The sequence below is a fragment of the Staurois parvus genome, unplaced genomic scaffold, assembly GCF_062004578.1.
Source record: "Staurois parvus isolate SC_StPar_1 unplaced genomic scaffold, SC_StPar_1.0 ptg000131l, whole genome shotgun sequence".
Taxonomy (NCBI): domain Eukaryota; kingdom Metazoa; phylum Chordata; class Amphibia; order Anura; family Ranidae; genus Staurois; species Staurois parvus.
The window spans coordinates 12,923,828-12,936,949 of NW_028317927.1; the positions used below are offsets into that span (position 1 = coordinate 12,923,828).

The 13,122-nt window shown below is 45.3% G+C and overlaps 1 long non-coding RNA gene across 1 annotated transcript; it reads left to right on the forward strand.

The window, feature by feature from the left end:
- The first annotated feature begins 5,150 nt into the window (after positions 1–5,150).
- LOC149466402 (uncharacterized) lies at positions 5,151–7,144 on the forward strand. The gene is made up of 2 exons (XR_016312094.1): positions 5,151–6,680; positions 6,835–7,144. It is a non-coding gene; the product is annotated as an uncharacterized LOC149466402 (long non-coding RNA).
- The last annotated feature ends 5,978 nt before the right edge of the window (positions 7,145–13,122 follow it).

Sequence of the window (13,122 nt, forward strand, 5' to 3'; positions counted from 1 at the left end):
TTTTCCCCCCAAAAAAGGGGGGAAAATGTCAGTGCGCCTTATGGAGCGAATATGGAGTGGCCGGACCGATATTTCCACCGCTGCCGTGTCAGAATACCAGGCCGGCCGCTCAGCTCTGCAGCAGGACCTTACCTATTCCTCGGTCCAGCACTGTACAGTCTTCCCGTGCCGGCTTCTTTAGTGTGAGCTCAGGGCTTGACAGCTGAGTGCCCAGTGCACATGCGCAAGAATCACTGCGCTTTGTGAATGGTACGGCGTCTTCTGGGACACATGACAGGTTCCAGAAGACGCCGGACCAATCACAAAGTGCCCACACTAAAGGGAGGATAACTCTGTGGAAGTGGGAGCGGGTACCTGTCAAATTCAGGTACCCGCTCCCCTTCCCAAAGGTTCGCATTCTCTGGTCATCCCCTGTACTGTCTGCAGTCTCTGGTTATCCCTGCACTGTCCGCAGTCTCTGGTCATCCCCTGCACTGTCCGCAGTCTCTGGTCATCTCCTGCACTGTCCGCAGTCTCTGGTCATCTCCTGTACTGTCCGCAGTCTCAGGTCATCTCCTGTACTGTCCGCAGTCTCAGGTCATCTCCTGTACTGTCCGCAGTCTCTGGTCATTTCCTGCACCATGTCCGCAGTCTCTGGTCATCTCCTGTACTGTCTGCAGTCTCTGGTCATCTCCTGTACTGTCCGCAGTCTCTGGTCATCCCCTATACTGTCCGCAGGCTCCGGTCATCCCCTGTACTGTCCGCAGTCTCTGGTCATCTCCTGTACTGTCCGCAGTCTCTGGTCATCCCCTGTACTGTCCGCAGTCGCTGGTCATCTCCTATACTGTGACCGCAGTCTCTGGTCATCTCCTGTACTGTCCGCAGTCTCTGGTCATCCCCTGTACTGTCTGCAGTCTCTGGTCATCTCCTGTACTGTCCGCAGTCTCTGGTCATCTCCTGTACTATGTCCGCAGTCTCTGGTCATCTCCTGTAATATGTCCGCAGTCTCTGGTCATTCCCTGTACTATGTCCGCAGTCTCTGGTCATCTCCTGTACTGTGTCCACAGTCTCTGGTCATCTCCTGTACTGTGTCCACAGTCTCTGGTCACCTCCTGTACTGTGTATGCAGTCTCTGGTCATCTCCTGTACTGTGACCGCAGTCTCTGGTCATCTCCTGTACTGTGTCCACAGTCTCTGGTCATCTCCTGTACTGTGTCCGCAGTCTCTGGTCATCTCCTGTACTGTGTCCGCAGTCTCTGGTCATCTCCTGTACTGTGTCCGCAGTCTCTGGTCATCTCCTGTACTGTGTCCGCAGTCTCTGGTCATCTCCTGTACTGTGTCCACAATCTCTGGTCATTCCCTGTACTATGTCCGCAGTCTCTGGTCATCTCCTATACTGTGTCCGCAGTCTCTGGTCATCTCCTGTACTGTGTCCGCAGTCTCTGGTCATCTCCTGTACTATGTCCGCAGTCTCTGGTCATCTCCTATACTGTGTCCGCAGTCTCTGGTCATCTCCTGTACTGTGTCCGCAGTCTCTGGTCATCTCCTGTACTGTGTTTGCAGTCCCTGGTCATGCCCTGTACTGTGTCCGCAGTCTCTGCTCATCTCCTGTACTGTGTCCGCAGTCTCTGGTCACCTCCTGTACTGTGTACGCAGTCTCTGGTCATCTCCTGTACTATGTCTGTAGTCTCTGGTCATCTCTTGTTCTATGTCTGCAGTCTCTGGTCATCTCCTGTACTGTGTACGCAGTCTCTGGTCATCTCCTGTACTATGTCTGTAGTCTCTGGTCATCTCTTGTTCTATGTCTGCAGTCTCTGGTCATCTCCTGTACTATGTCTGCAGTCCATTGGTTAAGAATATTTTTTTTTCTTGTTTTCTGCCTCTAAAACCTAGGTGCGTCTTATGGTCAGGTGCGTTTTATGGAGCAAAAAATACGGTACTTCCTGGAATTAATTTGCCCTTAGCTCAGGCATGCAGACAGGGGGTTGTACTTAGCTGAGAAAACCCTCCTCCCCTCTTGAAGACTGCTGTGTTGTATGACATAATTTGCCTAGACATGGAAACCAGGAAGTAACTAAAGAAGTGTAAAAAACTGTTTAAAACACATACATATGATATTCTTTGCTATCTATTTACTAAAGCTAGTAGCATATGAATTCAACATAATCAATGTTGATTGAGAGAGTGAGACTACGCTTTAGCTGTGATAGGGAAAACATAAGAAGTGCTGCTGATAAAATGCATAAACTGTATCTTGGAGAATTTGGGGGTGGGGGGAGAGAGGAGTTCTTACCTTTTTTTGTCCTTTGTTACATCCTAATTCTGCTGATATCCTGCAGACTCTTTTCAGGTATTTTAGGTATCTTTAAGGTATTGTTTCAAATGGCATATTTTCTAATTGCTGCTGGCTGCCAAATTTTTTTTTCATAGGCCTGTTTTAAGTGAATGTTTAGTAGTCCTCTGTAATACAAGCAAACAGAAGGTAACCCACGTCTTGTGTCAAATCATACATGAGACTGAAGGTGACCCCTCTATGTGAATACAGGAAAGGTGCGCTGTCTCTTTAAATTATTATTATATTATTATACAGTATTTATATAGCGCCAAAGGGTATGCTCAGCGCTGTACAGTAGCAAGGGGGACAGAACATGAGAGAAGACAGTAACAATACAATACACGAGGGGTTCGAGGGCCCTGCTCTTTCGAGCTTACAATCTAGGAGATGATCGCATAAAGTGCTCAATTCACATATATATATATATATATATATATATATATACATACATACAATGCTGTTAGGCAGTAAGTATAAAAAAAATATATGTTAATTTCCGGAAAACATAAACTGCTTACTGTGCACTCATTCGTAGATAATAAAGTGCTATTGTGCATATCAATTCATATATCAAATCCTTTAATACATAAAGTACACAAACTAATAACTGTCCATAAATAAATAAAATTGTTAATTAACATATGAAAAGAGTCCATCCACTTCCACTAGCACACACAGACCGTTGCCATGATCTCAGAATAATCATCACCACTAACACACTTAGGCTGGCGATACACTATACAGTTTTCTGTCCAATTTCTGCCCAATTTCTTTTAAATTTACCTTAAACTATGTAGTGCAAGAGCCTGCCTAATTGGATACAATTGAAAGTAATTTTAGGTTTGGCCTATTATATGGTTTTTGGGAAATCTAAACCAAAAATCTCAAGAGAATTGTATAATGTATGGCCAGCCTTACCAAAGACTTAGGTTGGCCATACACTATACAATTTTTTGTTCAATTTCTGCCCAATTTCCTTTAGATTTACCTTCAACTATGTAGTGCAGAGGTGGGCAACTGTGGCCCTCCAGTTGTTGGTGAACTACAAGTCTCATCATGCCTCTGCCTTTGGGAGTCATGCTTGTAACTGTCAGTTTTGCAATGCCTCATGGGACTTGTAGTTCTACAACAGCTGGAGTGCCAAAGTTGCCCACCCCTGATGTAGTGCAAGGGCCTGCTTAATTGGATACAATTGAAAGTGTTGTTCAGGTTTGACCTCATGTTATATGGTTTTTGGTAAATCGAAAGCAATTTTCGAAAGAAAATTGTATAATGTATGGCCAGCCTTAAGCTTTTCATACATTAGACAATTTTCTCAAGAATTTTGCTTTAGATTTACCAAAAAACATATAATATGAGGTCAAACATAAATAACACTTTCAATTGTATCCAATTAGGCAGGCCCTAGCACTACATAATTGAAAGTAATCTAAAGGAAATTGGGCAGAAATTGGACAGAAAATTGTATAGTGTATAGCCAGCCTTAACCTTCAAATTATAAGAGGTTAACACAACATGAGTATCCACCAGTCCTCACCACAGGAGTCTGCACCTCAAATGGATGGCCCTCAGTGAGCCTCTTGTCTCCAATGCATTTACTACAAAAGGAGCACCGGAGTCACTCAAACAAAAAAAAAACTATGGAACATGGCCCAATATCTTCTATAAAATGGATTTATGATACATATGTGGCACTAATAAACAAAGATGTATCTGAGCATGTACAGGTGAAACTAATATATGAGACTCATTACATGCAAAGCAAGATAGTTCAAGCCGTGATTTGTCATAATTGTGATGATTATGGCTTACAGCTCATGAAAACCCCAAATCCGCAATCTCAGAAAATTAGAATATTGTGAAAAGGTGCAATATTCTCAGCTCAAAGTGTCCCACTCTAATCAGCTAATTAAGCCATAACACCTGCAAAGGGTTCCTGAGCCTTTAAATGGTCTCTCAGTCTGGTTCAGTAGGAATCACAATCATGGGAAAGACTGCTGACCTGACAGTTGTGCAGAAAACCATCATTGACACCCTCCATAAGGAGAGAAAGCCTCAAAAGGTAATTGCAAAAGAAGCTGGATGTTCCCAAAGTGCTTTATCAAAGCACATTAATACAGCGTCACCACCCAACAGAGGCGTGCATGATGACATCACAAAATAGGCTCCTCCCTACACATTTTACAGACACCCTTGTCATCAGGTCTGACCAAAACTACCTAAAAAGCCTTTTGTTCAATATTTTCAAAGAAATGAATCAGATTGGGTTCTGCTGCTGTAATTAACTCAAGCTATATATAAGGCATAAAAAAGTACACCAAAATATGTGTTGTCAGACCAGGGGCGAACTGACAACTCATGGGGCCCCCGGGCAATAGGGGATCATGGGGCCACTGTGTCCTTGCCCAAACTCAGAAAAGCCTATGAAAAAGGTACCAGGTGCATCTCATGGGGCTCAATACTGACCCCGGGCCCTCAGGCAGTGCCTAAGTTTCCAAATGGTCAGTCCGCTCCTGTGTCAGAATATGGTGTCACTGTTCATGAAATTTGTATTATCTTGTGAAACCACACACAGCGTAAAGGCTTTTTCCAAACATGTAGCTAGGATGATTAATGTTGTTTCAATGTTGCCCTTTTAGTTATAATAAAAGGACCCTCTACTCATTGTATTTTTTGTTTTGCTTTCTTAAATGTCCCTGTCAGGTGTGCCAGTGCCTCTCCCATCCCCCGCCATATCCCTCCACCCCTCCCTTCCCCCTTGCACATTCAGATGTCTGTGCAGCTTCCATGAACAGTGCTGGGCCGGCCGTTGCCGAGGCAACCTAGCAGCGTCCCACATGGTTTTAAAAAGATTCGCACAGGAAGCAGCCCTTCTCTCTTTGTTCCTGTGCACACTGCTGGAATCATCTTGCTCCCTCCGCTGAATGTCTCAGGGTGGGACTCTCCGCAGCTCTGCATGAGCCCCTCTTCGAAGGTCAGACCCCGCGGCCATGCTACCCTCGCTGCTGTTTCTGGCCGCTGTGAGGGCCCCTGCTGCTGATCGCTGGGCCCCTGGAGAAGCTGGCCGCTGTGAGGGCCCCTGCCTGCTGGTCGCTAGGCCCTGGAGAAGCTGGCCGCTGTGCGGGCCCCTACCTTCTGATCGCTGGGCCTCTGGAGAAGCTGGCCGCTGTGAGGGCCCCTGCTGCTGATCGCTGGGCCCCTGGAGAAGCTGGCCGCTATGAGGGCCCCTTCCTGCTGGTCGCTGGGCCCTGGAGAAGCTGGCCGCTGTGAGGGCCCCTACCTTCTGATCGCTGGGCCCCTGGAGAAGCTGGCTGGTGTGAGGGCCCCTGCTGCTGATCGCTGGGCCCCTGGAGAAGCTGGCCACTGTGAGGGCCCCTGCCTGCTGGTCGCTGGGCCCCTGGAGGAGCCGGCTGCCGTGAGGGCCTTGCTGCTGATCGCTAGGCCCCTGGAGGAGCCAGCTGCTGTGAGGGTCCCTGGAAGCCGCCTGCTGCTGAGCGTCTGCAAGTCGCCTACTGTGAGTGTCCCTGTTGTGCGCACCGACCTCCCCTGTGTCCTGAACTGTCCCTGTTGTGCGCCCAGACTACCCGTGTCCTGAACTGTCCCTGTTGTGCGTACCGACCTTCCCCGTGTCCTGAAATGTCCCTGTTGTACGCACAGACTACCTGTGTCCTGAACTGTCCCTGCTGTGCGCACCGATCACCCGTGTTTTGAACTGTCCCTGCTGTGTGCACCGACCACCCGTGTTTTGAACTGTCCCTGCTGTGTGCACCGACCACCCGTGTTCTGAACTGTCCCTGCTGTGTGCACCGACCACCCGTGTTCTGAACTGTCCCTGCTGTGTGCACCGACCACCAGTGTTCTGAACTGTCCCTGCTGTGTGCACCGACCACCCGTGTTCTGAACTGTCCCTGCTGTGTGCACCGACCACCCGTGTTCTGAACTGTCCCTGCTGTGTGCACTGACCACCCATGTTCTGAACTGTCCCTGCTGTGTGCACCAACCACCCGTGTTTTGAACTGTCCCTGCTGTGTGCACTGACCACCCGTGTCCTGAGCTGGCCCTGTTGTGCGCGCAGACCACCTGGGTTATGAACTGCCCTACTACACGCCTAGACTACCTTTACTTGAACCGCCCCATGGCGTGCTCGGAGTATAGCTACCTGTGATGCCTCTGAGTGCTTGAGCCATTGCTACCCGTTGAGTCCCCGTGAACCCGATATCCCTAGAAAGCTGGGTGGGAGCTGTGCTAGGCCAGACTCCACAGCTAGAGTCCCGTTGAGTCCCAAGAGCCCTGCCCAGGGGTAGGTTGCCCACCTGTTGCCCAAGTCTCCAATCCGCTGTCCAGTCACGGAGGGAGCTCGGCTGAGGTGGGACCCTCATGACCAGACTCTGCCTGGGACCCCCCAAGCCTAGGGGGGAGATTGCCTGCCTGTTGCCCGAGTCCCCTGCCCAGGGGTAGGTTGCCCGCCTGTTGCCTGAGACTCCAATCCGCTGTGCAGTCACGGAGGGAGCTCGGCTGAGGCCCCAAGCCTAGGGGGGAGATTGCCTGCCTGTTGCCCGAGACCCCTGCCCAGGGGTAGGTTGCCCGCCTGTTGCCTGAGTTTCCAATCCGCTGTCCAGTCACGGAGGGAGCTCAGCTGAGGCCCCAAGCCTAGGGGGGAGATCGCCTGCCTACTGCCCGAGACCCCAGTCCAGCGGTGGGTTACCTGCCTGTCGCCGAAGACCCCCCGTGCCTGGAATCGTCCCTAGTTTGCATGCACATCACACTCCCTGCCATTTCCCCATTGAGTGTCTGTCATTTTGTTGTTTCAATAAAGCTTTGTGTGTTCCCCATCTTCTCCGTGTGCTCTGTCCTGCCTTCACTTCCGTTACAGTCCCCCATGGCAGTACCTAACTGCCCATGTTCCTTTGTTGAAAAAAAGGTTTGTCCCAGATCGATTTACTCATTCCTAGTCATCTAAGATTATTCTTACAGCTGCGGAGGCCATGATTTATTGTCTTACAACACAAGTCTTCCCAACCAGCCCACTGTCCAAAGAGAGTCCAAAGCCAGGCACTCTCATTGGACTGAGGCCTCCATAGCATAGAGACATTATTCTAAGAAAGGGCAAAGAAGAGAGGTAAGAGTGGACAACATGTGGCATCTCGTTATGAAATTTTTTTTATTAGATGGATAGGGTGTAGAACAGATGTAATAAAGGGATAGACTTTACCTAAACGTTCCTATGTTTAACCACTTGCCCTCCTGAGGATTTACCCCTCTTCCTGACCTGGCCATTTTTCACGTTACGGTGCTGCTTTACTTTAACTGACAATTGCGTGGTCATGCAATGCTGCACCCAAATGAAAATAAATTTTGTACTATACATTAAAAAAAAAAAAAAAACGACAATTTTGGAAAAAAAAAACATTATTTTTGAACTTTTGCTATTACGCACGTCCAGTAAAAAAATTTTAAAAATCAAATTTCATCATAAATTTACACCAAAATGTATTCTGCTACATGCCTTTGCTAAAAAAAATCCCAATACGAGTAAATTAATTGGTTTAGGTGAAAGTTATAGTGTTTGCAAATGGTGGTATATATGCTGGGATTTTTTTTTTTATTTTTACTAGTAATGGTGGCGATCAGCGACTTATAGCGGGACTGCCGTGGGCATTCTGACACTGGGAGGGAACTGACTTGGTGTCACCGACATCCCCAGTGACACCAATACAGTGATCAGTGCTAAAAAAAGAAAAGAACTGACACTGTACTTATGGCACTAGGCAGGAAGGGGTTAACATGACGGGCAATCAAAGGGTTAACTTTGTGCTGGGAGTGTTTTTTTTAGGGGGCAGTGTCAGTGTGCTTCACAGTCCTTACTCTGCTTTGGATGGCTTTTCTGTGCACAGCCATCCAATGCAGTGTGCCAGAGCTGACAGGGAGAAGAACTGTTCGTAAACAAAACAGTTCTCCCCCCCATCGGAGATCTTTGCGCGCCCCCTACCTGGAAATGCAAAATCACGTATATATACGTGATTTTGCGCACCCATGCCGCCCTGTAGCAGTATTTCTGCTATAGGGGGACGGGAAGCGCTTAAGATACTTCAGATACTGTATGCTGATGTAATGCAATAATTTCAGACAACTTGAAAGACAACTTGGTTTAAAGAGGTATTACAGATGATAAAAATGGATAAATATGGCATAGTTAAATCAGGGGAAGTCCTCAACTTCTTCATTTGAAGTTCTTGGAAGCGGTAGTCCTTGATTCATACTTCTCTTTTGAGTCCAACATCCTTTTTTTTCAGCCATAAAAAACTAGTCAAAATTGGTTTGAGCCACACCACAAAATAGAAAGGTCAGAGGTTCCCAACTTTCCACAGAATAATGAGACCATATGTCTCAGTATACATTATTTATATATATAGATATATAAAAATATAAAAGTGATTACTTATACACTAACATAATTTATTACATTAAACTATTACTAACTTTCTTATAAATCCGTAAGTATTAAAAACCTACATTACAACAGATTTACGTACCTTAAGACAAATAATACTTTGTATATGTGGCCTGCAACCAGATCCTAGTACAGTTGATTGTACTACAAGCCTCTGCTCTCAGAAACTGTGACTCAGAGAACACTAGGATCTCATTAGGTGAAATCTAGATGGAGGGCACAATCAGAGATCAAGACTAGAGGTACTCTACATTTTTTAACTGCCTCCTGCCCGCCATATATGGAAAGGACGGATGCGAGGTGGTTTTCTCGTTCTGGGAGGAAGTGTCCTCCCACTGTAACCGCGCATGCACGCAGCGCGTTGATCGGTAGTGTGCTGTGTCCCTGGGACACTGTGGACTTTAATGTAAGGGGGAACTCTTGTGATTAAATCCATATGATTAGAAATGATATTTATTCACAAAATATATGTATACTACAAAAAATTTACCATGCGCCACTACAGTGTTCGGGTTTGGCTTGAAGAAAAGGTGGCAACCCTACCCAAGTGGCAGGAAGGGAGCCCTCTGCAGAACATGTGAAACGGTTTTGCTGTGGGACCATAATAAAGGGACTGCGATTGGAGTAAAGGGCCCTGGGCTCAGAGTGAAAGGGGGTTGGGGGGGTAAGGGGGACCCTTCATGGTTTCTTGCACCAGGGCCCTGAAGGTTTTAGGTACGCCTCTTATTTGAACAGATTGCAAATTGTGGCAAATTGATTCAAATTGCCTCTAGAACATCCGCAATCAAACAATACAACAAGAGGATGAGCTGTGATGAATCCAACAGGAGCATTTCTATTCTAAGCTTTATGCCCCCCATAACATCGCTACCTAATCTATACCAAACCCTGCAACATTTTACCACCATTTTGGGCTTTAAAACTAACCATTTGAAATCGGTGGCCTTAAACATCACCCTAGAAGACAGCACAATCCAAGTTATACAAAACTTGTTTCCTTTTAAATGGCAAAGAGAAGCTCTCCCATACTTGGGGATTTTTCTAACTGCTTCCCTCCTCACCTTGTACCAGGTCAATACCCCCCCCCCTTTATATAGAGAACTGACGGCAGATCTTCAACAATGGGCTGGTAATCAACTGTCTTGGTTTGGTAGACTGTACACAATAAAGATGACCCTCCTACCAAGATTACTATACTTGTTTAGAACGCTCCCTACCTCAATCCATATGTCGGATCCTAATATGTTTCAATGCAAGGTATTGCAATTTATTTGGGGGGGCAAGAGACCCTGGGTGAGCAAGCGCACTTTACATACACCTAATTTGAAGGGTGGCCTAGGGGTGCCAGATTTGGCCAAATCCTTTTATGCTGTGCAGTTAGCTCAATTAATCTGCTGTCATTTGCTGACATCTCAACCTTTATGGATGAAAATTGAGTCATCTCTTAATCCTACAAAGTTGATTAGTCATATGATGAGGCTGCAAACCAAGGATAGACCCACTATAATGTGCCCTGCCCTATCCTTTTCTTTGAGCTTATAGGATATATTAACAAAACAGTATGTATGAATTGAAGTCTCCCCATGCTCCTTTAGCTTCCTTAATTTGTAATCCAGCTTTCATCCCAGGTCTCAACCCTCTAATTTTTGCCTGGTAGATGAACAAAAGTCTGATACGCATTGCTGATTTGTGTGATCACAAGGTTATCTTATCGAAACAATCCCTACTAAAAAAAAATCAGCTCCCCAATTTGTAAATTTATTATTACTCTCAGATTGTACATTTTTTAAGGACTTTACAGTGTACATCCAATTTAACCACTTCCACCTTGATGGAATATTTATGTAGGTCACATTTCAAGAATTTACAACATTCTAAGCCGGAAAAGTTGTTTTAAAGGGATAAATGGGAACACGACATAGGTGAAACATTTGAAGTTGATGAATGGTTTAACATGGCTTAATACAGGGCTTGAAAAAGCCGCTCGCCCGCTCGCCAAATGCGAGGAGAAATTCTTCTGTGGCGAGCGGCTGCGAGCACAGATGAAGCATGGAGCGACTGCACCTGCGCTCCAAGCCTCATTGTGAAGCCGAGTTCTGGTTTACAACTTCCGGTTTCCGGTTTCTGCGGCACCGCTGCCGAGGGGACAAGTGCAGGAGAGGTCCACTCTCCTCCGCTGAGAGGAGACACCCTCTCCACCGCCGCGGGGGACTCGGGGGGACAGTAAGTACTGTATACATGTCCTATCACTATAATGGAGTACAGGGGAGCTGGGATATACATTACTCAGTAATGTATATCCCAGCTACCCTGTACTCCATTATAGTGATAGGACATGTATACAGTAATGTATATCCCAGCTCCCCTGTACTCCATTATAGTGATATGACATGTATACAGTAATAATAGTGATGTATATCCCAACTCCCCTGTACTCCATTATAGTGATATGACATGTATACAGTAATCATAGTAATGTATATCCCAGCTCCCCTGTACTCCATTATAGTGATGACATGTATACAGTAATGATTACTGTATACATGTCATATCACTATAATGGAGTACAGGGGAGTTGGGATATACATTACTATGATTACTGTATACATGTCATATCACTATAATGGAGTACAGGGGAGCTGGGATATACATTACTGTATACATGTCATATCACTATAATGGCGTACAGGGGAGCTGGGATATACATACTGTATACATGTCATATCACTATAATGGAGTACAGGGGAGTTGGGATATACATTACTATGATTACAGTATACATGTCATATCACTATAATGGAGTACAGGGGAGCTGGGATATACATTACTGTATACATGTCATATCACTATAATGGAGTACAGGGGAGTTGGGATATACATTACTATGATTACTGTATACATGTCATATCACTATAATGGAGTACAGGGTAGCTGGCATATACATTACTGTATACATGACATTATCACTATAATGGAGTACAGGGGAGCTGGGATATACATTACTGTGTACAGTTTTATATTTCGGTCTATTTATTCTAAAGAAAAATTTAATTTCATAAGCTTTAAGGGGGCGTGCTTGGGGGCTGGTCGGGGGGGGGGGTTGTTGGGGGCGGACCTGGGCAAGGTTGGGTGGGGCAACTGATGGCGAGTAAGTTTTGTGACCGGCTAGTAGGTCTGGACCCGAAATTTTAACCCCTTAAAAAAAAACCTTAATATGCTTCAAAATTGTACACCAATACTTCATTGATCCAACTAACTACAAACTTTTGCTGAGGTGGTACATGGTACCATGAGGGTGGCTGCGTGTGTCCCAGGGACATCCCCCACATGTTTTTAGGGATGTGGTATGGAAGGCATGGTGTTACACACATCAAGTGTTACTGGGACGCCTAGTTGAGGGGGCGCTTGGACACATGAGGAAACTCTTAGCATTTATTTTTACAGCATCCAGGATTGCAATAGCCAGATCACTTACGATCCTCTCCGACCTGGTGAAAACCAAGTTGTCATGGATCATGATTAACGAATGCAATATTTCAGCAATATTACTTGACAAGTGGGCTTTCTATGACAAAGTCTGGGAACCTTGGATCAACTGTCGGATACCTTATGAGGTACTATTAGTCAGCCATGTTCTGATTGAATAGGCTGCACTTTTTACTTTACTCTTCTTTCCCTTCTTTTTTTCCTTGGCTCTTTTCTTTTTCCTCTGTTTCATTGCTCTCTTTGATCTGCCCGTAAGCTATACAATATGTGACATTATGCCGCATATGAAGTGGTGTAGGGGATGAAACAGAACCTCAGTTGTTGCTCTAGCTCCTTGTTACGTCCGCCTATCCTCAATAATTTCATACCATATGGGTATATATATGATGGCTACATGGTTATATTATCCCAGTTTCCCTCTTTCTCTCTCTTCCTACTGCACTCATAGGGAATAGTCATATTGAGTGATAGGGAAATGAATATATCTACTTCTCTTTCCTTTGCCTATTTTTGTTAATTTAGTTGAAGCTTATTGAGTCAAGTTATGCAGAAAGTATGCTTGCTGGAATATATCACTGTGTTTCGCCTTCAATATCCCTTGTACTTTGATGTATATCTATAGCATACCGGTTTATTTTTTATGTGTGAATAAGTATTGGAATCTTATTTTTCCCTCAGTTCTTCAATAAAAATTATTAGAAAAGAATGTGAACTGATTTACTCATCAGTCAACCAATCTTTATGTTATTTCAAAAGTGATAGGATGTACTTACCAAGCAACAAAGCTTCGCCTTTACATTGCATTGTTATCTAAATAAATTGAATTTTGATCTACACTAAAGTAACAAGAACATTAACAGACCTTAACAAG